The sequence below is a fragment of the Sus scrofa genome, chromosome 11, assembly GCF_054392235.1.
Source record: "Sus scrofa isolate SSC_HxYL_T2T_F1_AM1 chromosome 11, Sscrofa_HxYL_maternal_Yorkshire_Landrace_v2.0, whole genome shotgun sequence".
Taxonomy (NCBI): domain Eukaryota; kingdom Metazoa; phylum Chordata; class Mammalia; order Artiodactyla; family Suidae; genus Sus; species Sus scrofa.
The window spans coordinates 23,861,290-23,885,965 of record NC_139393.1 but is presented as its reverse complement, the minus strand read 5'-3'; the positions used below and the strand labels follow the sequence as shown (position 1 = coordinate 23,885,965).

The following is a 24,676-nucleotide window of genomic DNA, read 5'->3' as shown; positions in this document are numbered from 1 at the left end:
CTTATTAGTTCAAAAGCTGAAGCTCCTGCTTTTCTCTACAAAGAAACACACATAAAAGGATTCATTCCTACACACAAAGATATGTGTATGCACGTGTGTGTGTACACACATACAAACTTCTGATAAAATATGTGTTCACAGCAGAATACTTTGGGGGTAAAAATGCTAAGTGTAAAATATAACTCTACACAATACCATCTAGCGATAAACTACCACCACATTATCTTTGGAATAGTCCACTCGAGTTTCTTCCTATGCACTTATTTTGTTTCTTCTTTTTGTAAAATGGCCTTATATGATAAATACCATTTTGAACCTCTCTTTAGTCACTTAACATAATAATGTGTTTTCCCATTTGGTTAAATGGCCCTTAAAAACATGAGTCTTTAATGGCTATAATAATATTCTACCTTATGAAAGTGCCATCATTTATTTAAACATTCTTCTATTTGAGGATAGTTGCTACATTGTTGCAGTTTTTAATAATACTGCAATGGATATCCTGGAACATAAATCTTTGATTTCTTCCTTTTCTTAGGGCAGACTGCTAGAATTTGGATTACTGGACTGCAGCTACTAGGAGCACGCAGGCTTCTCCTAGAGTAAGAAACACTGCTGCAGGTCAGGGCCAAGTTAATTCTTGGCCATAGCACTGAAGAGGCTGCAAATTCTGCATCCTGCTAGCAACACACGGGTTGGGGGTCTCTTGAGAGTATTTATTTCCCATGCGCTACTGTGGCCAGGCAAGCCTGAGGCTCCTCCGGCTTACACCAAGTTCTATTTGCCTTCTCTGCTCCTTAGAAAGGCTGCTGGGAACCAGGCAAACTCAGACATGTGTGTGCTTCCTCTGGTGTGTACTCTGCCTCTGTTCACCACTGATGAGAGTTTAAGTGTGAGTGGGCACACAGGTGCAAGATAATTTTTGCAGGAAGCTTTACTTGCTAATTGATTTCAGGACAAATAAAAGAGGTCCCATGCTGTAAGGAAATGGTATCTTGAAAACAAGATCAGGCTCAGTGGAAACGAATCTGACCAGTATCCATAAGAACGCAGGTTCAATCCCCGGCCTCACTGAGTGGGTTAAGGATCCAGAATTGCGGTGAGCTGTGGTGTAGGTCGCAGGCTTGGATCCTACATTGCTATGGCTGTGGCACAGGCCTGCAGCTAGAGATCTGAATCGACCCCTAGCCTGGGAACCTCCATATACTGCAGGTGCAGTCCTAAAAAGACACACACACACACACACACACACACACACACAACCCAAAAAAACAAAACCCAAGATCAGGAACATGATATCCATATGTACGTATCTGTCTATCTATTGCCCAAATGTAGGCAATCACACAGTATCATCATGCTGTGTGATTATGTTGTACCTTTGATGATGCTTTATCTCAATAAAGGAACTTTAAGCTATTCTCTTTTCCTTAAGAGGTCTTTAAGTTATTTAATTGTAAAAAGGTACAATACCTTCTAATATTATATTCTTTGAAATAAGAATGTTTTCCATTGCCTTCAAAAAAAAGAGGAGTATCTTTACACAAAAGAAGAACGCCCTGTCAATTTACTCTGAAACACCCAAATTTCCATCAGTTGTTTGATCTTCTTAGAGCAGCCTTAGCAGGGAAGAATTTACATTTTATTTATTCATGCTCTTTGTTCATTTTTCTATTGAGGTGTTCGCATTTCTTTTTCTTATGAATTTGAGAAATACCTTTAAGGACTGCGATTATCTGTCATAGTTGTGGCAAATATTTTCCCCAGTTTCAGCGCCATTTGCTTCTGCAAAGGGTGCATTTTTCACCATTCAGAAACGCTGAAATTTAGCACATGAAAATATGCCTTTTTTTTTTAGCATTTTTCCTTTTGTATAGTTAGTACACCTTCCCAAATCCAAAATCATATATAGAGAGTGCTCGAGCTCTATTTTCTTCTAGTTTTCTTATGAATTTACTATTTTATGATTTTAGTTTTATTATGGTATTATTATTATTGTTGAGAATCATTTGATTCTTCATTGATTCTGATACCATGTTTACTATATACTGAACTATTTCATATACCGGGTCTCTTCAAGCCCTTCTTGTTGCACCACTGTGTTACCTGATAATTCCTACACTGCTTTCTGGGGCTATATTAAATATCTTACAAAGCTAAGTATTCGTTCCTCCACTGCCATTTACCATTTCTTTTCCTCAAAGAAAAAAATTTTTTTGGTCTTTTTGTGTGTGTGTGGTCTTTTGTCCTTTAAGGGCCACACCTGCAGCATGTGGAGGTCCCCAGGCTAGGGGTCTAATCAGAGCTGTAGCTGCCAGCCTATGCCACAGCCACAGCCACGCCAGATCCGAGCCTCATTTGCAACCTACACCACAGCTCACGGCAACACCGGATCCTTAACCCACTGAGCGAGGCCAGGGATCAAACCTGCAACCTCCTGGTTCCTAGTCGGATTCATTTCTGCTGGGCCATGACGAAAGGAACTTCCCCTTTCCTCAAAATTTTAACTAACTCATCCATTTCCTCTAAATGAACTTCACAGACAAGATTCCAAGTTTCCAAATAAAAAATTCTCTTAGATTTTAAACCTAAGATTTAAATTGTGTGATTATTAAAGACGTTTATACCGGTAAACATGTAAAAAAGCATTTAATTTCACTGCTAATCAGAGCACTGCAAGTTATCTGCCATCTGAGAAGTAGATAAAAATGTTGAAGTTTGATAATGTTTGCGGTTGGTATAAATGTGGGAGAAATTAGCGTTTTCACTGACCATTGATGATAAAAGAGACTGGCAGTTATTTGAGGAAGTTTGTCATATCTATGAAAATGTAAAATGTATGTACCATTTGATCCAACAATCCCCCTTTGAGGACTCTGTCCCAAAGACAGGCTTCCACACGTACATTAAGATATAAGGCAGGAGTTCCCGTCGTGGCGCAGTGGTTAACGAATCCGACTAGGAACCATGAGGTTGCAGGTTCGGTCCCTGCCCTTGCTCAGTGGGTTAACGAGCCGGTGTTGCCGTGAGCTGTGGTGTAGGTTGCAGACACGGCTCGGATCCCGAGTTGCTGTGGCTCTGGCGTAGGCCGGTGGTTACAGCTCCGATTCGACCCCTAGCCTGGGAACTTCCATATGCCGTGGGAGCGGCCCAAGGAAATAGCAAAAAGACAAAAAAAAAAAACAAAAAAAAAGATATAAGGCAGATCACTCTACCCCTGTTTGTAATAACCCATACTGGGAACCACATAAAGCCCACCTTGGAGTACCCAGTGTGGCTCGGCAGAAAGGAATCTGACTTGCATCCATGAGGATGCAGGTTCGATCCCCGGCCTCACTCAGTGGATTAAGGATCCAGCATTCCCATGCGCTGTGGTGTAGGTCGCAGATGCGGCTCAGATCTGGCATTGCTGTGGCTGTGGCGCAGGCCAGCAGCTATAGTTCCAATTCCACCTGTAGCCTGGGAACCTCCATATGCCACAAGAGCGGCCCTAAAAAGACAAAAAATAAACAAAGCCCACCTTATGGGAATGGCAAACTACAGAGTGTCCACACAATGGAATATTGTACAACTATGACATACAATGAAGCAGATCTATGTGGACTAGCGTGGAACAAAACCCCTAAGATACAATAGTTCCCCTTTATCTGCAGTCCTGATTTCTGAGATTTCAGTTAACCATGGTCAATACAGTCCAAAAATATTCAATGGAAAATTCCAGAAATAAACAACTCACAAGTGTTTGTTTTTTCATCTCTTTAGGGCCATACTCGCAGCACAACTCCTAAGTTGTTAAACTGCATGCCATTCTAGGTAGTGTGATGAAAGCTCACGCCATCCTGCTCCATTCCACCCAGGATGTGAATCATCTCTTGTCCAGCGCACCCCGCCCGTGAGTCACTTAGCGGCTGTCTCAGTTATCAGATCCACTGCCTCAGTATCACAGTGCTTGTGCTCAAATCACCCTTATTTGACTTAATAATGGCCCTGAGGTGCAAGAGTAATGATGCTGAGAATTCAGATGTGCCGAGGAGAAGCCGTAAAGTGCTTCCTTTAACTGAAGAGGTGAAAGTTCTCGACTAATGAGGAAAGAAAAAAATATCATACGCTGAGATGGCCAAGATCTACAGTTCGAATGGATCTTCTGTGAAACTGTGAAGAAGGAAAAAGAAATTCATACGAGTTTTGCTGTTGCACGTCAAACTGCCAAAGTTACAGCCACAGTGCATGAGAAGCACTCAATTAGGATGAAAAAGGCATTAAATTTATACAATGCGATATTTTGAGAGACACACACATTCATATAATTTTATTACAGTCTATTGCTCTAATTGTTCTATTTTATTATTAATTATAACTTTTAGTCTTGTATGGTTTTTTTTTTTTTTTTTTTAGGGCCGCACCTGCAGCATATGGAAATTCCCAGGCTCAGCGTCAGATCAGAGTTGCAGCTGCAGGCCTACACCACAGCCACAGCTATGCGGGATCTGAGCTGCATTCCTACTCTGTACCTCCCTGCAATGCCAGGTCCTTAACCCATGAGTGAGGCCAGGGATCAAGCCTGCATCCTCATAGACACTATGTCGGGTTTTTAACCTGCTGAGCCACAACGGGAATTCCTCTTACTGATTTTAATTCATAAAATAAACTTTATCATGGGCACGCACATTTGGAAGAAACAGTTTCTATAGGGTTCGGTCCTATCAGAGGTTTTAGACATTCAACAGGAGTCTTGGAATATTTCCTTTGCAGCTAAAGAGGACTACCATAGATTGTTAAGTAAAAATATAAGTTTCAGAACAATATGACCAATATAATGCTACTTAAAAAATCTGTCGTGGACTTCCTGTTGTGGCTCAGTGGTTAACAAATCCAACTAGGAATCATGAGATTGCAGGTTCAATCCCTGGCCTCGCTCAGTTGGTTAAAGATCCGGCGTTGCCGTGAGCTATGGTGTAGGTTGCAGATGCAGCTCAGATCTGGCGTGGCTGTGGCTGTGGCGTAGGCTGGCAGCTGTAGCTCTGATTGGACCCCTAGCCTGGGAACCTCCATATGCCATAGTTGCAGCAACAAGACAAAAAAATAAAAATAAATTTTTTAAATTACAAAAAAATTAAAAAAATTAAAAATCTGTCTTCATGTGTAAGTAGCATGGGTGTGTATAAAAAATATTTAGGAGACCAGACACTAAATAGGGTAATTATATTTACTTCTGGGGGTAAGTGAAATTAGAGAGTAAAAAGAAAGACTGCAACTATTAATCTAAATACTTGGACATTAATACTGTGTTCATATACAACTTACGTGTTCTAAACTAAAAAAGTTAAACCAACTATAATGGAGGAAATGAGTATCATTAAAAAAAAACAAAAATTTAAATATTAAAACGAACATCTCGTCACTATTAACATTCTTTTTTCTTGGACTACTATGTGGGGTGCCTTTGCGTTCATTCACTCTTGAACTTGGAGAAAGTTATTCATACTTGGAGCTGTTCATGCCCATGATAAAGTTTATTTTATGAATTAAGATAACAGATAACACGTGCGGCTCTTGGCTGGCAATGCCCCTTGGGTGATAGTTTCCGAATCCCCTTCTGGGTTCCTACCTTGGTGCTAGTTTGTCTGGATACTTGAGAGGTTTATTTTTTATTTTATTTTTTATTTTTTCCTTTTCTTTTTAAGGGCCAAACCTGTGGCATATGGGAAGTTCCCAGGCTAGGGGCTGAATGCAGCTACAGCTGCTGGCCTATGCCACAGCCACAGCCACACCAGATCCGAGCCAGGTCTGTGACCTGTGCCAGAGCGCACGGCAACGCTGAATCCTAAACCCACTGAGCGAGGCCAGGAATCGAACCTGCGTCCTCGTGAATAACTAGTCAGGTTTGTTACCCCTGAGCCACAACAGGAACTCTATTTTGGGGTTTAGCTAGCACTCATCCTGGACTATCCAAAGTGACTGGGGTGAGATTACTTTTTTCGTGTCCTTGCGTATTTCTCTACCCCCAGGCCCCATCGAACAAAGAGTAAGGGGAAAGCCACCATCCATGCACTCAACGACCTTTTTCTGCCTCCACTTACATAGTATGATGGTGTGTCACATGGGGAGGGGACTTTACCACCTGAGATGGATTTCATCCCCCACCTGGACCCGCAGCACCACCCACTACATAAGGCCAGTAAACTTCTGGGAATTGTTGTCTTTGAAGATATATAAAAACCTGGTGTTGTGAGTTCCCGTCGTGGCGCTGTGGTTAATGAATCCGACTAGGAACCATGAGGATGCAGATTCAATCCCTGGCCTCGCTCAGTGGGTTAAGGATCTGGTGTTGCTGTGAGCCGTGGTGTAGGTCGCAGACATGGCTCGGATCCCTCGTTGCTGTGGCTCTCGTGTAGGCCGGTGGCTACAGCTCCGATTGAACCCCTAGCCTGGGAACCTCCATATGCCGCAAGAGCAGCCCAAGAAAAATCAAAAAGACAAAAAACAAAAACAAAAACAAAAAACAAAAAAAACCAACCTGGTGTACTGGAGAAGCTCTGCCACAATATTCTGATCATGTCAAAACACATGACCTGCTGGAGTCACCTGCTCAGGCTTCCCAACTGATATAAAAATCCAATGCTGGCCAACAACTTTTCTTCTCAACGCAGCTCCATCAGCCTCACAATAGCAGAAATTCCTCCAGGAGTCCTGCCAAAGGCTATCGGCCTTCTTTTCCAGTGGTATCATGTCTTTATCTTTTCCTGGGCCACCACGGATATTTAAGTGGGAAGTTGGGAGGCGCTGGGTGTGGCAGGGCCTATGCACCAGAAGACCCTGTAACGTGTTCTTCTGAAAATAAAAGGTCCAAAGGACAAGGGAAAGGGCCCATGGCCTAAAAAAGCCTTACACACAGAAGGTGTATGTAGGGAGTTCCCGTCATGGCACAGTGGTTGACGAATCCGACTAGGAACCATGAGGTTGTGGGTTCGGTCCCTGGCCTTGCTCAATGGGTTAAGGATCTGGCGTTGCCATGAGCTGTGGTGTAGGTCGCAGACGCGGCTCGGATCTGATGTTGATGTTGCTGTGGCTGTGATGTGGGCTGGCGACTATAGCTCCAATTGGACCCCTAGCCTGGGAACCTCCATATGCTGCAAGAGCAGCCCAAGAAATGGCAAAAAGACCAAAAAAAAAAAAAAAAGTGTACATGGACACACACAACTGTTGGAACTTTTCTGCACCGCGGTGTGGCATATCTGCCACTAACAATCAAGCACGGTGGCTCTCCAGGGCGCTTCGTCTCCCAAGGACCAAATACCCATGACGGCGTGTGTGTGCAGAGAACAGGGAGTGTTTCTATGACAGCTGCTCTGAGGATCGGGACCCAGGGGAGAGGAAGGAATGAAAAGCAGCGTTACAATACACAGAGACCCGAAATCCGGGTGGGAACAAAGATCGACAGTGGGGGACAAACAAGGGATTAATACCTGCGAAGTGATGAAAGAGCAGAGCGTTCCAGAAGGAAAAAACTCTGTAAATTATCAGGAGGAAACGGCAGCTCAGCTGCCAAAGACCTTCAGACCACATTTTTTTTCCCTCAAACTTAAAACAGGGAATTTTGCCTGAAATAAGAGGTAAGCAGGAAAGCCAGGCAGTTTATCACTGAGATCATTGCCCCTGATAAGCATTTCTTTGTTTGAACAAAAGCCAGCTCTTAAAAACAAAGTCGAGATTGAATTAACAACTAGGCTGCAGGAAAAAAAAAAAAAAAAACAAAAAAAAAAAACCACTTAGGAAAGAATATGATATAAAGAATGAGTATGTGGTATCTTTTGGTCTTTTGACAGAGATAAATGTGCGAAAAGCACATCTTCTGCTCTTTAAGTGTGGACGTATATGTTCAATCCATATATATCTTTGTTGATTTCCCTATGGGAGAGGTGAGAAAATGTTTTACATTTTCCAATCTCAGTGACATGTGATGTTTATCAGGACTTTGTTGGGTCTTGTCAGCTACTCAGAGTGCAAGACCGCAGAGGAGGGGCCAGAACTTGCACAGGACTCGCTGCGGGTGCAGGTGTCTGTGTGCCAAGTGGACAAAGCATCGAGCTCACTCTGACCTCCAAGCGTTGCAAATGAAAACTGCGGCGTCCCAGGACCCTGGGACATATGCAGAAGGAAGACCGGCAGTCCTGGACGCCCTCCTGTGATGGTTCTCAGACATTTATCTATGAAGGGGTAAGGAGCAGGGCACTGGCCTTGGGTTGAGCTGACTTTTGGAGTAGTCCAGCCCTAGCGGAGCCGCTGGTACAACCAGGGATGTTAGATGAGCCTCATTCCTACAATGGAGACCAAATGACTGAAGAAGAACAGGATTCTGACCTGGACCACATTCAAGCTGCCTGGGGTTTGAGAAGTCAGGGCACGTGAGGTTTACTCTTACGAAGAGCCATCGAGAAGGGTGAACGTGGAATGGACTGATGGCCACAGTCAGGAGCCCTGGGCACCACAGTCAGGAGCCCTGGGCACCACGGTCAAGGTCACGGGAGCCATACCGACACAGCAAACGCTACAAAAGGATCACCTACTAGCGGAAACAGCAAAACATTACATCCAATTTCAAATGACAGGGCCTCGTCTAAGGTGAAATTTTGCACTTGAAGTCTGTGGTCAGCTTAGCAATCGTCTCATGGAATCTTGGGAAGTTGAGTCTGGAAAAGCAGGCAGACCATCGGCTCAGGGTGCCAGGCTCCAGTGTAACTTGCTGCGTAGCTTTGAGCATCGTCACCTAAATGTCTGGGGCCAGAGGTTTCCCATCCCAGGGGTCTCTGTGGCCACCTCTGGAAGCTCTTGGAGCTAGAGAGTTTTTATTACGAGGCTCTTATTATAAATACGGTCTCAGTAAAAACGATCCTATATTGTGGCATTCCTACTTCTCTAACAATTCGAATTTGGGCGGGGGAGCAGTGGGGGGCAGGGGGAGCCGTACCTGGGGCATATGGAAGTTCCCAGGCTAGGGGTTAAAATCGGAGCTACAGCTTCCAGCCTTCACCACAGCCACAGCAATGCCAGATCTGAGCTGCATCAGCAACCTACACCACAGCTCACGGCAACGCCGGATTCTTAACCCACTGAGCAAGGCCAGGGATCGAACCTACATCCCCATGGATACTAGCGGGATTCGTTTCCACTGAGCCACGATGGGAACTCCCTCTAACAAATCTAAAGGGGATAATCACATCCAAAATGGACATTCAGAACAGTCTGGCTTCTTTCCCCCAAATCCTTTGCAAAGCAGAGCTGGGAACACGCCAACCCACACCCTGTCAGATCGACAGGGAAAGGCGTCATGTTCATCCCAGCTGTTTGCAGGAGCCCTCACCCTTCTGTGCCCAGCTCAGCGTCCCCTGGGGTGAGGGCTGGGACGCAGGACTGGCTCTGTGCCCCAGCTGGGGGGCCATCGCCCTGGCTCCTCTCTGCGGGGGGACCGGGCAGTGTCAGGTTTCATGGGGAGGCAGGAAAGAGAGCAGCTGGTCTAAGATGCACAGAGGAAGTGGGGGTAGGGGTGCGGCTGGGTCTAAGGGGTTCGGATGCACCCAGCCCAATCCAATCAGGAAGACTTCCCTGCAAGGCCCGGAGTTGCCAGGACGTGTTGCCCCTGTAAGCAGCTTTTGGCAGGAAAGGGCTCCTTGCAGGAGGCCCCTCTGTCTTGTCACTGACCTTAAAGCAGGCACCCCCTGGCTCATCTGCAGCCCTGGCACACCTTGCCCACCTCTGGAACACGCAATGCCTCACCCAACCTGTTGGTTCTTATCATAGAGCGACGAAGTAGACATGAAGAAAAAGTCATTAACAGATGATTAGACTTCTTCCCTAGTCCCCCCCACCCACCCACCCCCCCTTCAGTAACCTCGTGAACAAACTGTGTGAACAAGACAGGCTCTTAAGGAAAGAGCACAAGAAGTCAAGGCGCCTGCGCATAAGCCTGCACACGGTGGGGGGGATGGTGATCACCATGATTCACTGAGATGGGCTCCCTGTTCCTCTTTAGTTTTCATGGTAGATGGAGTTCCCGTCGTGGCGCAGTGGTTAATGAATCCGACTAGGAACCGTGAGGTTGCGGGTTCGATCCCTGGCCTCACTCAGTGGGTTAAGGATCCGGCATTTCTGTGAGCTGTGGTGTAGGTCGCAGATGTGGCTCCGATCTGGTGTGGCTGTGGCTGTGGTATAGGCTGGCACCAACAGCTCCGATTTGACCCCTAGCCTGGAAACCTCCATATGTTGCAGGTGAGGCCCTAGGCAAAAAAAAAAAAAAAAAAAAAAAAAGTAAAAAAATGAAAGCTTTCATGGTGGAGCAGAATCTCTGCACGTGGTTTTAGGGCACATGGAGTCCCCCAACCCCCGAGAGTGCCGGCACCCTCATGACAGGCAATCTCCTGATGTAGCCTCTCTTCCCAGTACTGATTTCTGAGAGGCGAACAGCCAGGCTTGAGGCAGTAACACCCCTGCTTCTCTAGGGCAGGCCACCCTCAGATCAGTCTCTCTCCAAATACAACCTAAGCGCTGACATCCAGAGCCTCCCCCAGGCCCACAGGGGCCTGGACAGCTACACAGGGACCTCCCAGGCTGACCCAGCCAGCACTTCGGTGTGGTCTTGGCATCAGACGACAGGCAAGACCGGAAGGAAAGGGGCCGGAGGGGACAGAACTAGTACATGGTCTCATTATGTGGAGAAGAGCCTAAGCTTTCTAATGGTGCTGCTCAGAGGCCCTCTGATGTACAGCCCAGGGGACTGAGCACATGGCACCTCATCTTTCATTGGAATCTCAATCCTGGCCTGATCCTCATACCTTAAAGGTATTCAGAACCAACTTGCCAAGAGCTCAAAATATTGCACACCGGTCTTTGTTTTTACTACTCTGCTAAATCTTTACAAAAAGCCTTCTTCTTTTGCGAGAGATGAACAAAGCAGGGTTAATCTCTTCTGTCTTTTTCAAGCACTGAAGCCCCATCAAAAGAGGACAGCCAGCCCACCACAGGTGGGAGAGAGAGTTAAGGAGGATTCTTGGAAAAAACTGATCCTGACAGGTGAAAAGGGATCACTGGCACAGGCCTTGGCCCCGTGAAGTCCCACAGCCCAGGGACATGCAGCCGAGGCCAGGCCTACCCAGCTCTGGGAGTTCTCAGATATGCACAGAGCAGGAGGGCGTTCAGAGCCTGTACAGGTCAGGTCTCTCTGATCTCAGTGGGCTGTTGCCACATCTGAATTCAGAATGGCATTCACAAATGCCAGTGTCTCTGCTTTATCTATAGAGATTTTCAAAACACTGACCTCCTGTCTCTCCTCACTCTTAGTTTTTTTTTTTTTTTTTTTTCTTTTTCTGTTTTGGGCAGCACTCCTGGCATATGGCAGTTCCCAGGCTAGGGGTCCAAGCAGAGCTGCAGCTGAGGCCTACGCCACAGCCACAGCCACATGGGATCCAAGTGGCATCTGCGACCTACACCACAGCTCGGGGGCAATGCTAGAATGTTAACTCATTAAGAGAGGCCAGGGATGGAACCCACATCCTCACAGACACAATGTTGGGTTATTAACCCGCTGAGCCACAATGGGAACTCCTGCTGCTGTTCTGTAGATAGGTTCGTATGTGCCACGTGTGCCATATTTTATTACATTATTACTTTTTGTTTTTTTGTCTTTTGAGGGCCGCACCCACGGCATATGGAGGTTCCCAGGCCAGGGGTCACACCACAGCCACAGCCACACGGGATCCAAGCCACGTCTGCGACCTACACCACAGCTCACAGCAACCCCAGATCCTTAACCCATTGAGCAGGGCCAGGGATCGAACCCATATCCTCAGGAATACTAGTTGGGTTGGTTAACCCATGAGCCACAACAGGAACTCCCTCATGTGGGCCGTATTTCAGACTCCACCTATGAGTGCTATCACATGAGTACCTGCTTTGAGAGTAGCATCTGCTGAGCCACGACGGGAACTCCTCTTCCTCACTCGTAAGCACAGCCTCCCCCAACATGGACAGGACAGGACAGAGTCCCTCGGCACCCTCCACAAATGAGTCTGAACACGGCAGGCACCTTTCGCCTCTGTCCTACCAAGATTTCACAAGGGTGAGATCAGGGCTTCAGCTGAAACCCATCATTATCAACCTCTGCTCATCTGGCAAAGGGAAGAGCAGCAATCCCCGCTCTCTCCTGAGCATCATCAGAGGCAGCCAAAGAAAGAGCAGGAAAGAGGGTCAGAGAGCAACTCTTTCACCGAGGAAAGCACGCACCCCTCTGTGCAACGCACAAAACCCGAGCCTGCTTTATTCCGCTCACCCCCTAACGACCGTGTACGGACAAGGAGATTTTCATCACCGCGGTCTCGTTCGACAAAAGAGAAGCACATTTCCTCGTCTTTCTGGGCGGCCAGGAAATAATGGTACATCTTGTAAATAGAGGTTGGCTACTTCGGAGGGGGGTGGGGGTGGGCATTAACTTCCAGCCTATCACATAGTTTCAAGTTATTTCCCATGAGGTTTCCTACCCGGGCTCAGCACTGGAAGCCATCATTTCCATATTTATTGGAAATTGCCTCTCAGCCAAAGTGGTGCACAGTGTCCTCACAGTGAGCCCTCTTTCAGGGAAACAGAATTAACTCACCCTATCATCATAAGTGTCCAGGGTCTTTTGCGGAAAACTGTAATACAGGACCTCCTAATTCCGAGAAAGTTTCCTTAAATGCACTGCACTTTAGCCAAGACTGTAATTTATAAAGAACTGATTTCCAACCTAAGAAACTTCTTTGCCAACTAAAGCAAAGAGTTTAAATCTGTACTGTGCCTAAGACGTGATGACAGAAACAAGGGCTATTTTTTTTTTTTTTTTGAATCATACATCTCCCAGCAGGGTCTTTATTGAGCGTTACATATTTTCTTTATTATTATATAAAAATATAGTTTTATATGTTTTACATCTGTGAAAACTCTGTGTGCTTATGTATGCGTTTCTATGTGTGGGTGTGAGTGTGGGTATGTGTGTAAACAGATTGGGATAAATTTAGACTGTGAGGAATCAATAGATTAAGGATGCTGTGTATTTCACATATAATATATCTGAATATTGGGTTTTAGAACCACTGCTGATGGCATTCTATTGTTTTATTAAAGTGACATTATACACATTATCGTAATCTATTCATTGAGGCTTCCAGCTCAGAATGCAACCGTCCATAAATCTGGAGTTTTAGTTTTAGTTTTCTTTTGTGTTAGAAGTATTAACTTTAGGACCTATAAGCAGCATGGAATTGGCATGAACACACATTAACACATTCACACACATACACACACACACACACAAAGTGAAACATACAAACTCTAACATTAAGAGGAAAGAACCTGTGAAATTAAGTAAAACTGGTTCATTTTAATTAGCCAGAAAAAAACTGGCTATTGTATAAAAATGTTAAGAACCCATTAACATTAACTGGAATAAATAAAAATATAAACAGCATTGATTAGGACATTCTGAGTTAGGAGCAAGCATTTAATTTTTGGAGTTGACAAAAGTACCTTCCCATAATCCATCCGATGATAGAGTCTGACCTGCATGTTTTTTATGTTTTTTTATATTTCTAAAAATGCCCTTTACATCTATAAGCAATTTATTTAGAAATTTTCCAATGCTATTTTTATTAAATAAATGGAAGTCTTTCTCTATTGTTATTCTTAGTATTGTCACATAAAAATATATATTTGGGCAACCTTGTCTATATACATATATATATACACACACACATACATATTTTCTCTAAAAGGAACATCTGTTTTATCTCAGAGTAGCTGAAAACATGTGATATGTTTATGCCCTACTTTAAAATATCATCTAAGGAAAATATTAAATTTTCAGGTTCATCATATCTACTTCCATAGCTCCTCCATTTCAGGATATGCATTTTTTTTGACATGTTAACATTTTTTAAAATGAGATACATCCTAAAATAATTATGCACATTCAATTTGGGTTTATTCTATTTTCTTCTATCACACTGTCCATGCATCTAACAAGCCACAGTGCATTAGACAAGAGAAAATAACATTACTTTCCACACGCCTACTACTTACTAAGCATGTAGGTTCTGCTACATGCTTAATATAACAGTACTGCTCACACAGAAATCCCTAGAAGCAGTTTGATGTCCCCGTGGGTTGACAGGCCTAATGCCCACCATCGATCACCTTCCTGCTTGAAAGAGAGGGAAAGGGTGGCACCAGGAACCACCAAAAAGAAGAGAAAAATGAAATGCATACTTCTCCAATACGCTTTCAGCAAGCAGTGGTCAGGTGCGTCACTTCTGGCCCATGGGAGGAAGGCAGGAAACTGGGAGTTCTAGGAAAGCGTGCATTCAACCGACAAAGAGAAGAGACTTGGCTGGTGGACCCCTTTTCTCCCCTCCTTCCAGTCTTACCCTTTAAGGATGATGGTACCAAGTCTCAGAGAGGTTAAAATATCTGCCCAAACAAGGCAGTTGGTAAGTGGCAGAGCCAGAGGCAAATCAACCTCAGGGCGACAGGCCAATTCCTTGGGAGCCAATTTCTTCAGAGTGCTGAAATGTTCTTGGGATAGCAGGCACCAGTCAGATCAAATTGCATCATGCCATCCTTTATATAACGAGCAAAATATAAAAAGAGCACTCTCAGGTAGGAAAAAGCTCATCTCATTCCCCACCCACTCACCCACCCACGCAGAGGAAGCTGCCCAGAACCACTCACTATCTGGTTGGAGTAGCTGTCAGTCACTGCCCGCTAAAATTCTGAAATCAAATAAGCGTGGCTGGTGCTCTCTGGCTGGAGCAATTGAGAGATTCTATTCTCTAATATATAAAGCTTTCAATATGTGTCCCAGTTGTTGACATAACACGCACGCGCGTACACACACAAAAACTATAGTAAATGAAGAACAATTAAAACAGAAAAAAACGTTCACTAATTTTACCCCCAGAACATGGATCGCGCCTTGGCCCAAGTAAATCAGTGCATCTGTTACTATATTGTGTTTTTATTACTGAAAATCATTTTTCTCGTGTCTCCATTCCATAAACATTGAACAGATACTTAAGGACCATAGATTTGGAGAGAGATCCAACCACGAAAGCCCACACACACGGAATGAGAATTTAACAGGGCCGGAACGCACATCTCAGGTCTTTTTTGCTTCAAATCTAGCTTTCGGGCCTTAGAAATCCTGACTCCAAAAAAACGAACCCAGCAAGCCCACTGCTAGTGAGAAACAAGAACACTAACTCCCGTGCTTGCCCCCCCCCCCCAAAAAAAACCAACTAACTCCAGACCCCAGGGGTCTGTCCAAATTTGTTGAGCACCTGCCCTGAATAGGGTTCTACCCCAGCGGTGACACGCATTAGAACAAAATATGCTCTGCCCTCAAGGCCTTGGGTCCCTGTGACCACTGGGTGATTTAAATCATCTCAACTGCAATCAGAGACATTCTCAGTAATAAAAAAGACATTTGAAGAAGTCTCATGTGCCTCTTAAGAGACCGCAAATTAGAGTGAAGCTTTCCATTTGACAAAAAATCCTAAATAAGATAAAGACAATGATAATGGCCATAATGATAACATTTATTACTGTTCAACATTTACTATGGACTAGGCACCGTGTTATTTATTTTATTCTTTTTGGTCTTTTGCCTTTTTAGGGCCACACCTGGGGCATATGGAGGTTCCCAGGCTACGGGTCCAATCAGAGCTGTAGCCGCCGGCCTATGCCACAGCAGCATGGGATCCAAGCCACGTCTGGCATGGGATCCCAAGTCATGGGATCCAAGCCATGCAACCTACACCACAGCTCACGGCAACGCCGGATCCTTAACCCACTGAGCGAGGCTGGGGATCGAACCCGCAACATCATGGTTCCCAGTCGGATTTGTTTACACTCCACCACTACAGGAACTCCTAGGCACGGTTTTAAATGCTTTCCAACTTATAACACAGGACAAGAGCATTAGTTATTATCATTACCCTAGTTTTTATAGAGAATTACCTAATAATTGTCCAAATTTACATATTCTAATAATGCCTATTATATAATATATAATCGCCATTCAGCCTATTTTAAAAGATCCAGCCATTATTCTATAGTTCTTTGAAAAGGGATAAAACTCCCGTACACACACACACCATACACACCACACAGAGTTTCATCTGTCTCTGTGGGTCTATTTGCTTTGAATATCCTCAAATTTAATCAATATCAGAAAAGCAAGCATGGAGCTGGAAGCTGAGAGAAATACTACCCATACGGAATTGGCCATTTGTGGTTTAAAAAAAAAAAATCAATCAACCAATAAGGTGAGGATAGGAGGAGTGTAACGATAAAGTTTCCCCATACTTGATGTCTCAATTAATTGTGAATTGAAGGAATTATTGGGGAAAAATGGTATTTTTAGCAAAGCATTTAAATTGATCCTATGGGTGTTACTGCCACGAAGGTCATTTCAACAAAAACGATTTTTAAAGTAACAGAAGCAGAACTGAGGGCAGAAGCACCCAAGAGGTGGCGACAACGGGATCAAACTCTGATGAGTTGCTCCGATGTTCAAGGAGAAGAACGTATAGACCTCATTTCCCCACCATCCCACTGGGACTGGATGTCTTAATTAACTACTCATCCGTGGGACTATCTGAAAACGCTGACCCCACAGCTTTGTGCGGACGACTTGCTGTGGCCTCAACCACTCTGTTTATTCGAATATCCATTTTCATGTCTAATAGAGCCCAGAGTTGGAACTTCCTCTACTTGAACTGATTTTCTCTGGCTTCACTTATGCGACCACTGTGTTTGCACTGGGTGTGAGTATTTGTCTCCATGGTTATACACAGTCTCAGGCAAAGAAAAATGCAAGCAGAAAATGAAGAGACACTCCTTTCACTGTGTCAAAGGGAAACAATTCCAATTAGGTAGGGGGAAAAAAATACCTGTAAAAATTAACTGAAACCATTTTTTATATTTGGATAAAGGAAAACTGTTGACACAAGCAACGTTGATTGAAATGCATGAATCCTGCCTCACCAATGTGCAAGTTCCCCTACTGTATCATAAAGGGTTTTTTTGTTTTGTTTGTTTTAGGGCCGCATCTGTGGCATGTGAAAGCTGCCAGCCACAGCCACAGCAACACTGGATCTGAGCTGCATCTGCGAACTGCGTGGCAGCTTGTGGCAACCCTAGATCCTTCACCCACTAAGAAAGGCCAAGGTGGAACCCACATCCTCGGAGAGACAGTGTTGGGTTCTTAACCCACGGAGCCATAAAGGGAACTCCTGTTATAAGGTTCTTGAGGGCAAGGGTCCGATTCAGAAACCTCACTTCCTACAAGGGTCGATGCCAAAATCAGGGCCACAGTGTCTGCGTTCCCCACTGTGTGTACACCCTGATGGTGAAGGAGCTCAGAAGATCTGCTGAAGGTCATCCCAGGTTCATCCCTATAGACCCAGCTCAGCAACCTGCCATGGGGGGTGCTTATTTACTAGGAGTGAACTAAAGAGAAACAATGGCAGTGTTAGCCAGTTAGCTCCATTAACCAGCAATTTAGATTAGCTTTGATAGTTTCCAAATTGTTCAATTGTTTTTTTTTCCCTCCGGAAATGCTATTTTAAATGTGTACGGATATGGTCATCCTTAGCTGGAAGTAAATATTTAACCCAGTCTCTACGAAGCCCTTAACATTTTATATCCAATCTGAAGGCATATAAAAAATACAGACACGTGTGCGTGCACACACACGCACACAGATGGAATAAAAGCTGGTCTCATCATAGCGGGCTATTTGCTACATAGGAGCAGTGAACAGAAATTTACACATCAGGAGGCGGCGGGTACCTGACCATTTATCTTCCATCAGCCCCTATGCTGAAATAGATGAACTTTCCTCTCCTTCTCGCCCTCTTTAGTCACGGCTGCTTTCATACTCAGAACACAGTAGCTGCTTATTTTTAAAAGTCTAGGACTTTGCTTAATATTCTTCTGCTCATCGTGCTTTCTCATGCCGCTGCAAAGCTTTCAAGTTGTTTGTCAAATCTGAAATCTCTTTCCTACTCTTCATGGCAGAGATTGATTAAATTGATAAAAATAGAATCCCAAACTGTCATAGCTCTCTTAGTCATCTTAATTAATTGTAATTAGTGTTTAAATATGCAGGTCCTGATTTCCCATAAAACTGAGGGCAGCCCAGCCACGGCGAGTTGTCATTATGTCTCAGTACCATCATTGGTCACAGAAAGGCAACGGTCCATTCTTCTCTAACGTCTTTAGGCTTCCAACCCTGGTTAGTCTATGTGTGGCTGGTAAATCGCTGAATTAATTTTATAGGGAGTGACATATTTTGAAATCTGCAAAGCATCTTAGGCTGGGAATTTAAGCCAACCTTCGCTTTTCCCTAGATAGCTCTGTGCACTCCTGCAATAATAAACTGGAGATCTTGACTTTCCCATTAGCATCTCATAATTTATGAGCTTTTGATATCCATGGGATGATTTTTAAAGGATGATTTTAACTCCCCAATGCACCCAGATAACTAGAAAAATAATAGACAATAAATGAGTACTTGAGAGAAGGAATTTAACTAAGAATTTAAAGCTTCACCCAAGCTGAAAGTAATCAACAAGAAACTTGATAATGGTCTAGAACTGACTTCAAAATTCCCTTTACGTTATTAAAGGAAAGTATCCGCCTTGAATAACTTATTTCATTTGGGCTATGCAACTATCCTACGATGCAATATTCATTATCTACAATTTTCATGTGAGGAAATTGAGGCTCCGATATTTTAGGTAAATGGCAGAATTAGGAAGTGGCAGAGCTGGAGTTCAATCCAGATCCAGATGCATTTAATCCAGATCCAGCTACATTTACAGCCCAGTACCAACCCCCAGGCAGAATGTGAGTCCTTGAACTTCCTGACATTTACAGCACTGTGTGGGTCCTTCTATCAAGTATAAACCTAAAAAAATATTCAAAGTTCAATTCTTTATGGGCTATCCAAGGCTCTGGGGTTCAATTTTTCACTGACTACACTCTGAGTAGAAAGGATAAATCCACAATTTTTAATCATGACCGTAAGTAAAGTTATAACAGACTTGGGGAATTAATTTTAAAATCAAATATAAAGAAACTTGGACATGAAATAATAATTTTCCCAATAGAATTTGCCTAAGTTCATCACAGACATCAAAGAACAGTGTGTGTTATTCTAAACAAAAATCTTTAGGTTAGTTTCTATCAGCATCATCCATTGTCAAAGCATTGAATTGTTTTGTTTCTCCTGTAACCAAAGTTGATCAGACAATCAGCCACATGCCCTCAGCATGCTCCAGGTAAACCCCTTTTAATTAAAATATCCTTCAATTACCAAGACATGAGATGTTCTAAACGCCATGGTAATTGAGTATTTAAGCAACAAGTTTGGCTGAATCACCATCCTAAAATACTGAGTAGAGCTCACCTAAGTGAAGAGAATTAGAAATGGATTTTTTCCCCCAAAGAGAATTCAGATTATATCAATTCATGGGTACAATTTAAAGACAAACACCTATTATAGGTCATTATTAGGAATTTAGCTGATTATGCTTTTGTCCAGGACTATCTTTTTCAAGGATGTCTGCAAAGCAAACAGCCCAGAAGGATGAAGATAGTATCACCCTCCAGGAGAGAGCACGGATGGGTTACCAGACCAGGATAATAAAGGCTGGGTACCGTTGCCAGCATCCCTTTCTAATACGGGTGGCTTCCTAAATGCTGCTTTTCCCAGCTGTGCCACAGACCCACTGTGTGTGAAGCTGAGGTCCACTGGTGTTGCCCCCATGGGAGTTAGGGTTCAAGGGAAACACATGCAAGCAGGAAGCTCATGAGGCCAGCCATGCACAGAAGCATACAATCCTTCGTGTCTGACCTGGGAGTTTCACGTCTTTTGCCAACAAGTATGAAACCCTGGCAGGCCATCTTATTAGCTCACAGGCAGGGTAAAAATCTCAGAGCCTTCACAGCTCTTGACAGTTATGTGTGATTGATTAAGTAGGTATTTGCAGAGGCTCACTAACTCCAAGGTAAGTTTTTGCACCTCCCGCTGAAGCCTGGAACTCACAGCTGTCACCCGTGCGCCCACCATTAAGGCAAACCCACTAAAGAATACCACCTTCCTATAAGACCTCGCCACCTGAGAGCGACTAAACTAAGGGGGTGGGGGGGGAGGGGAGGCAAGCCGCAGAGGCTTGTCCACTGTGGGTTATTAGCGCCATCGTGACCACAGATCTGTGTGCTCAAAACAAGATATCCTTCTTAAGCCCTGATTGATTACATGCTCCCCCAGGCTGACCTGTAAAAGCCCCGTCATCAATCAGTCTCATGGGAAGAACATCGCGCTCTTGCTCCAGCTCTCCAGGCCCCCCCCCCCCCGCGCCAGGGTGACACAATCCAGACAGGTGTTTGAGGTCCCGAGGTGCCCCCTCCTTGCTTCCTTTCCCCACCTTGCCAGTCAGGCACGTGGACAGTAATAACCCCCATTCACAGGGCCCAACTCAACCATCATTTGATCCTTCTCCCACCTGGAAGATGCAGACCATCGATACGAGGGCTCTCTTCACAGACGCTCAGCGACTCCAAGGGGCTTCACCCCAGGCCAGTTCTGGGAACTGATGACGTGGACACGTTCACTCAGGGCCCCCGACTCCTTCTTCTGTACCGTTCCACCCGCTGTGCGTCACAAAACCCAGAAGCCCAGCTGAAGGTTCAGCCGGAGCCTCGGTCCGGGGCCCCCCCGCCGGCCCTTCACGGGAGATGCGGCCCAGCTCGCGCGGCTCGCTACGCTCCGGGCACAGGCGGCGTCTCCCACGCCTCCAGGGGCGGAGCCCTGCGCCTGCGCACAGTGCCCATCTGCCCACGTTCCCGACTCAGAAAACCCAAGATCTCAACAACCACTCCCCACCCCCTACACACACACCCCTGCACAAAAACTGAGGCTCTGCCCGCCAGCAACCACTGGGGCCCTCCCATTCACTCTTTTAACTAGCCTTTAAGTGGCCCCTTGAGGGGCGGGGGGGGGGCACACTGGTTGGGGGGAGGGGCGGAGCCTAGAGCCAGAGGACATGGGATTTTGAACCCTGGTTCAAACCTTTATTAGGGATATGATCTTAAGCCACTTATTGAACCTCTCGATGCCTTAGTTTCATGATCTGTATAATGTGGATGATGAGAGTACCTCTCTTCCAGGATTGCTGTAAAGAGTGCAAGAATGAAACGAATGACTCCAAACAGGGGTGTCCTCGATAAATGTGACAGCCACCACTGTCACCACCACTACAGCTGCTCTAAGACCCCAATGGATACACCGATCCCACTTTGGTTAGCACCCCGACTTCTCACCACCAGGCCTGGGCCTGAATTCAGGGGAACCTGTCCAGGCTTCCCATACCCCGGCCCCACAAAACAGCCATCTAGCCTGGCCCATGCTGCCATCAGAAACAGAACTGTCCAAGAAAACGTGACAACCCCAGAAATCAGTTTTACTGAATTAATAAATGTGCTGAGAAAGACTCTGTCTTTCCCAGTATGTATTCTGGAAGAGAAATGAAGCTCCAGCCAGACCATCCTCCGCCTGCTCTGGGAGGAAATCCACATGGTAGGCAGAATAATGACACCTTCCTCCCCAAGGCCACATCCTATTCGGAGAACCTATGACCATGTCACCTGATGTGGCAAAAAGGACTTTACAGATGTGAGTGACAAGGACATTGAGATGGGAGATCTTCCTAGATTATCCAAATCCAATCACACGAGTCCTTAAAAGCAGAGAAACTTCCCCAGCTGTGGTAAAGCAGAGCGATAAACAGTTCCCGTCGTGGCTCAGCAGTAACAAATCTGACTAGGACCCATAACGATGCAGGTTTGATCCCTGGCCTCCTCGCTCACTGGGTTAAGGATCTGGTGTTGCTGCGAGCTGTGGTGTAGGTCACAGATGGGGCTCGGATTCTGCATTGTTGTGGCTGTGGTGTAGGCCGGCAGCTGCAGCTCCAATTCCACCCCTAGCCTGGAAACTTCCATATGCTGCAGGTGCAGCCCTAAAAAGCAAAAAAAAAAAAAAAAAAAAAAAAATTCAGAGAGATGGCCACATGAGAAAGGTTTAATCCATCATGTTGGGAAAGGGGCTACAAACCAGGGGGAGGGTGACCTCTGGAAGCTGAAAAGGATAAGAAAATGGATTTTCCCTCTAGCCTCCAGAGAGGCAGGTAACCCTATGGACCGCTTGATGTTAGCCCGGTGAGACATGTGTGGGACTTCTGGTCCCCAGAACTTTAGGATAATAAATCTGTATTAAGTTGCTAAGTTTGCAGCAACTTGTTACTGCAGCGAGGAAAAATTAAGAGTCCCTCTGGATTCTTCCGCTCAGGAAAGACCATAAGCCAGTGTCTGGGCACTATATTGTGGGATTAAGCAACAGAAAAGCACATTTTTACTCAGTAATTCATTCATTCATTGAGTCACTCAATGAATTTAGGAAGCACCTGCCATAAAGCCCAGCACTTTTCTACGTGCTACAGAAAACAACAGTAAACCAGAGATGCACGTTGGCTTCCATTCCTTGGAACTTATGTTCCAGAGGTGTGAGAGAGTAAACAGACTACTAGAGAAATAAAACAAGAGTTCCAGGGAGTTCCTTTCGTGGCTCAGTGATTAATGAACCTGACTAGGATCCATGAAGATGTGTGTTCAATCCCTGGCCTCCATCAGTGGGTTAGGGATCCAGCATTGCCATGAGCTATGGTGTACATCACAGACGCCGCTCGGATCAGGCGTTGCTGTGGCGCAGGCTGGTGGCTAGAGCTCCAATCCGACCCCTAGGCTGAGAACCTCCATTTGCCACGGGTGTGGCCCTAAAAAGGAAAAAACAAAATGAGTTCCCTGGTGGCCTAGTGGTTGAGGATCTGGTGTTGTCACTGCTATGGCTCAGGTCTCTGCTGTGGTGCCAGGTTGATCCCTGGCCCGGGAACTTCTTTGTGCCATGGGCACAGTCACAAAAATATAAATAATTAATCAAAATAAAATTTAACAAATAGGGGAAAGACGTAGCAGCAGGAGATGGACAGCAGTTTTGAAAAAAAGAAAGAAAACAATGAAGAATATGAAGAATATAAAGAAGAATGATGAGACAGGACACACAGGGGCCAGAGTGGGGGTGGGGTGGGGGGAAACCCCAGACTGTGTGGGCAGAAGGCTCTCTTAAGAAATGACATGTGGGCTGAAATCAAAAAGGCGTCAGCAAGGCAAGGAGTCAGCAAGGCAAAGATGCAAGTCAGCCCGGCACCACTAACCTGTGGTTGACGGAGGCATTCTTAAGGAGACGGTAAGAGATGAAACACCCACTCTGAGAAATTGACCCGACTTCTTGCTCCAGAGGAAAAGTGCTCCGTGTGAATTGCCCCGCTCATTCTCCTGTCCTCACACTTCACCCGCATGACGTTTAAGGCTTTATTTTTTCACATACTTTATAAGCAGAGTAAAGGCGGCATTCCGCCCAGCATCCCTCCATATCATTCTCGGTAAGATCGCTCAGCGCGCTCCTTATCTGAATATGGATGTGCTTAGGTTCCCGGAGCGGCTAGACTGCTCTTGCTGTGATGGATTCCCCCGGGGTTGGCTGCTGCCTGTATCAGTGATACTGGCTCCAGGACCAAATCTGTTGCTCAAGTTCAGATGGAGAGCTAGAACCGATGCAGACCCAGCTGGCTGCCCTGCACGCAGAGAGAGGGGAAAACTATCCAAGTATGTAGGTGGTGAGTGAATGTGTATAATTCTCCCTCCAGTCCTATCATGTGAGAATACTGGGCTCTGCTGCCCCAAATACACACACACACACACACACACACACACACACACACACACACAACAAGCCACTCCAGGGATGTGGTATGTAGCATCTCTTGCTGACATCTGTGGTAAAATACTGAAAACAGCTCCAATTTTTTTTTCTTTGCTCTTTAGGGCTGCACCTGCGGCATATGGAGGTTCCCAGGCTAGGGGTAGAATCGGAGCTTTAGCTGCCAGCCTACACCACAGCCACAGCAACGCAGGATCCAAGCTGCATCTGCCACCTACACCACAGCTCACAGCAATGCCGGATCTTTAACCCACTGAGCGAGGCTAGGGATCAATCCCACAACCTCATGGTTCCTCGTCCGATTCTTTTCTGCTTCACCCCGCCGAGAACGCCCAGCTCCAATTCTGATTAAGAGTGTCGTGACGTCATCCACAATCCAGAGCGGTGCAAACCGCCCTGTATACCTGCTGAGCGTTTGTTCCCTGTGCACCTTCCCAGGCAGGAAGGTGACAAAGCCAAGATATGCAAAACGGTTCCAGTTCTAGAGCTATTCGACCCGTCTCTGTTGTTTCGTATGTTAAGAAACTTACAAGGCTTGATAAGGACTGGGAGGGCTTTTGTGTTGGGGAACTGGGGTGCAGAGGTCACACATCACAGTGATAATTCACTGCCTCTGAGGATGGTGTTCAGATTTTTTTTTTTTAGTCCATGGAACACAGATCGAACCAAAGCCACTGCCATGACAACACTAGATCGTTAACCTGCTGCACCACGAGGGAACTCTGGGACTCAGATTTTAGAGTCAGGATA

General features: G+C 45.4%; 1 protein-coding gene across 33 annotated transcripts in view; it reads right to left on the bottom strand.

Moving 5' to 3' along the window:
• ENOX1 (ecto-NOX disulfide-thiol exchanger 1) overlaps positions 1–24,676 on the bottom strand; it is a 658,487-nt gene that overhangs the window by 468,819 nt on the left and 164,992 nt on the right. For 10 of the 33 annotated variants that reach the window (XR_014819516.1, XM_084981821.1, XM_084981826.1 and 7 more), the window contains exon 1: positions 20,598–20,868. The exons of 20 other annotated variants lie outside the window; for them this stretch is intronic. The gene's annotated coding sequence lies outside the window, so the exon portion shown is untranslated. Of the gene's footprint in view, positions 1–14,292; positions 14,397–20,597; positions 20,869–24,676 lie in introns of those variants that run through there. 3 more of the 33 variants (XR_014819518.1, XM_021065352.2, XM_084981825.1) reach the window with 1 other exon arrangement.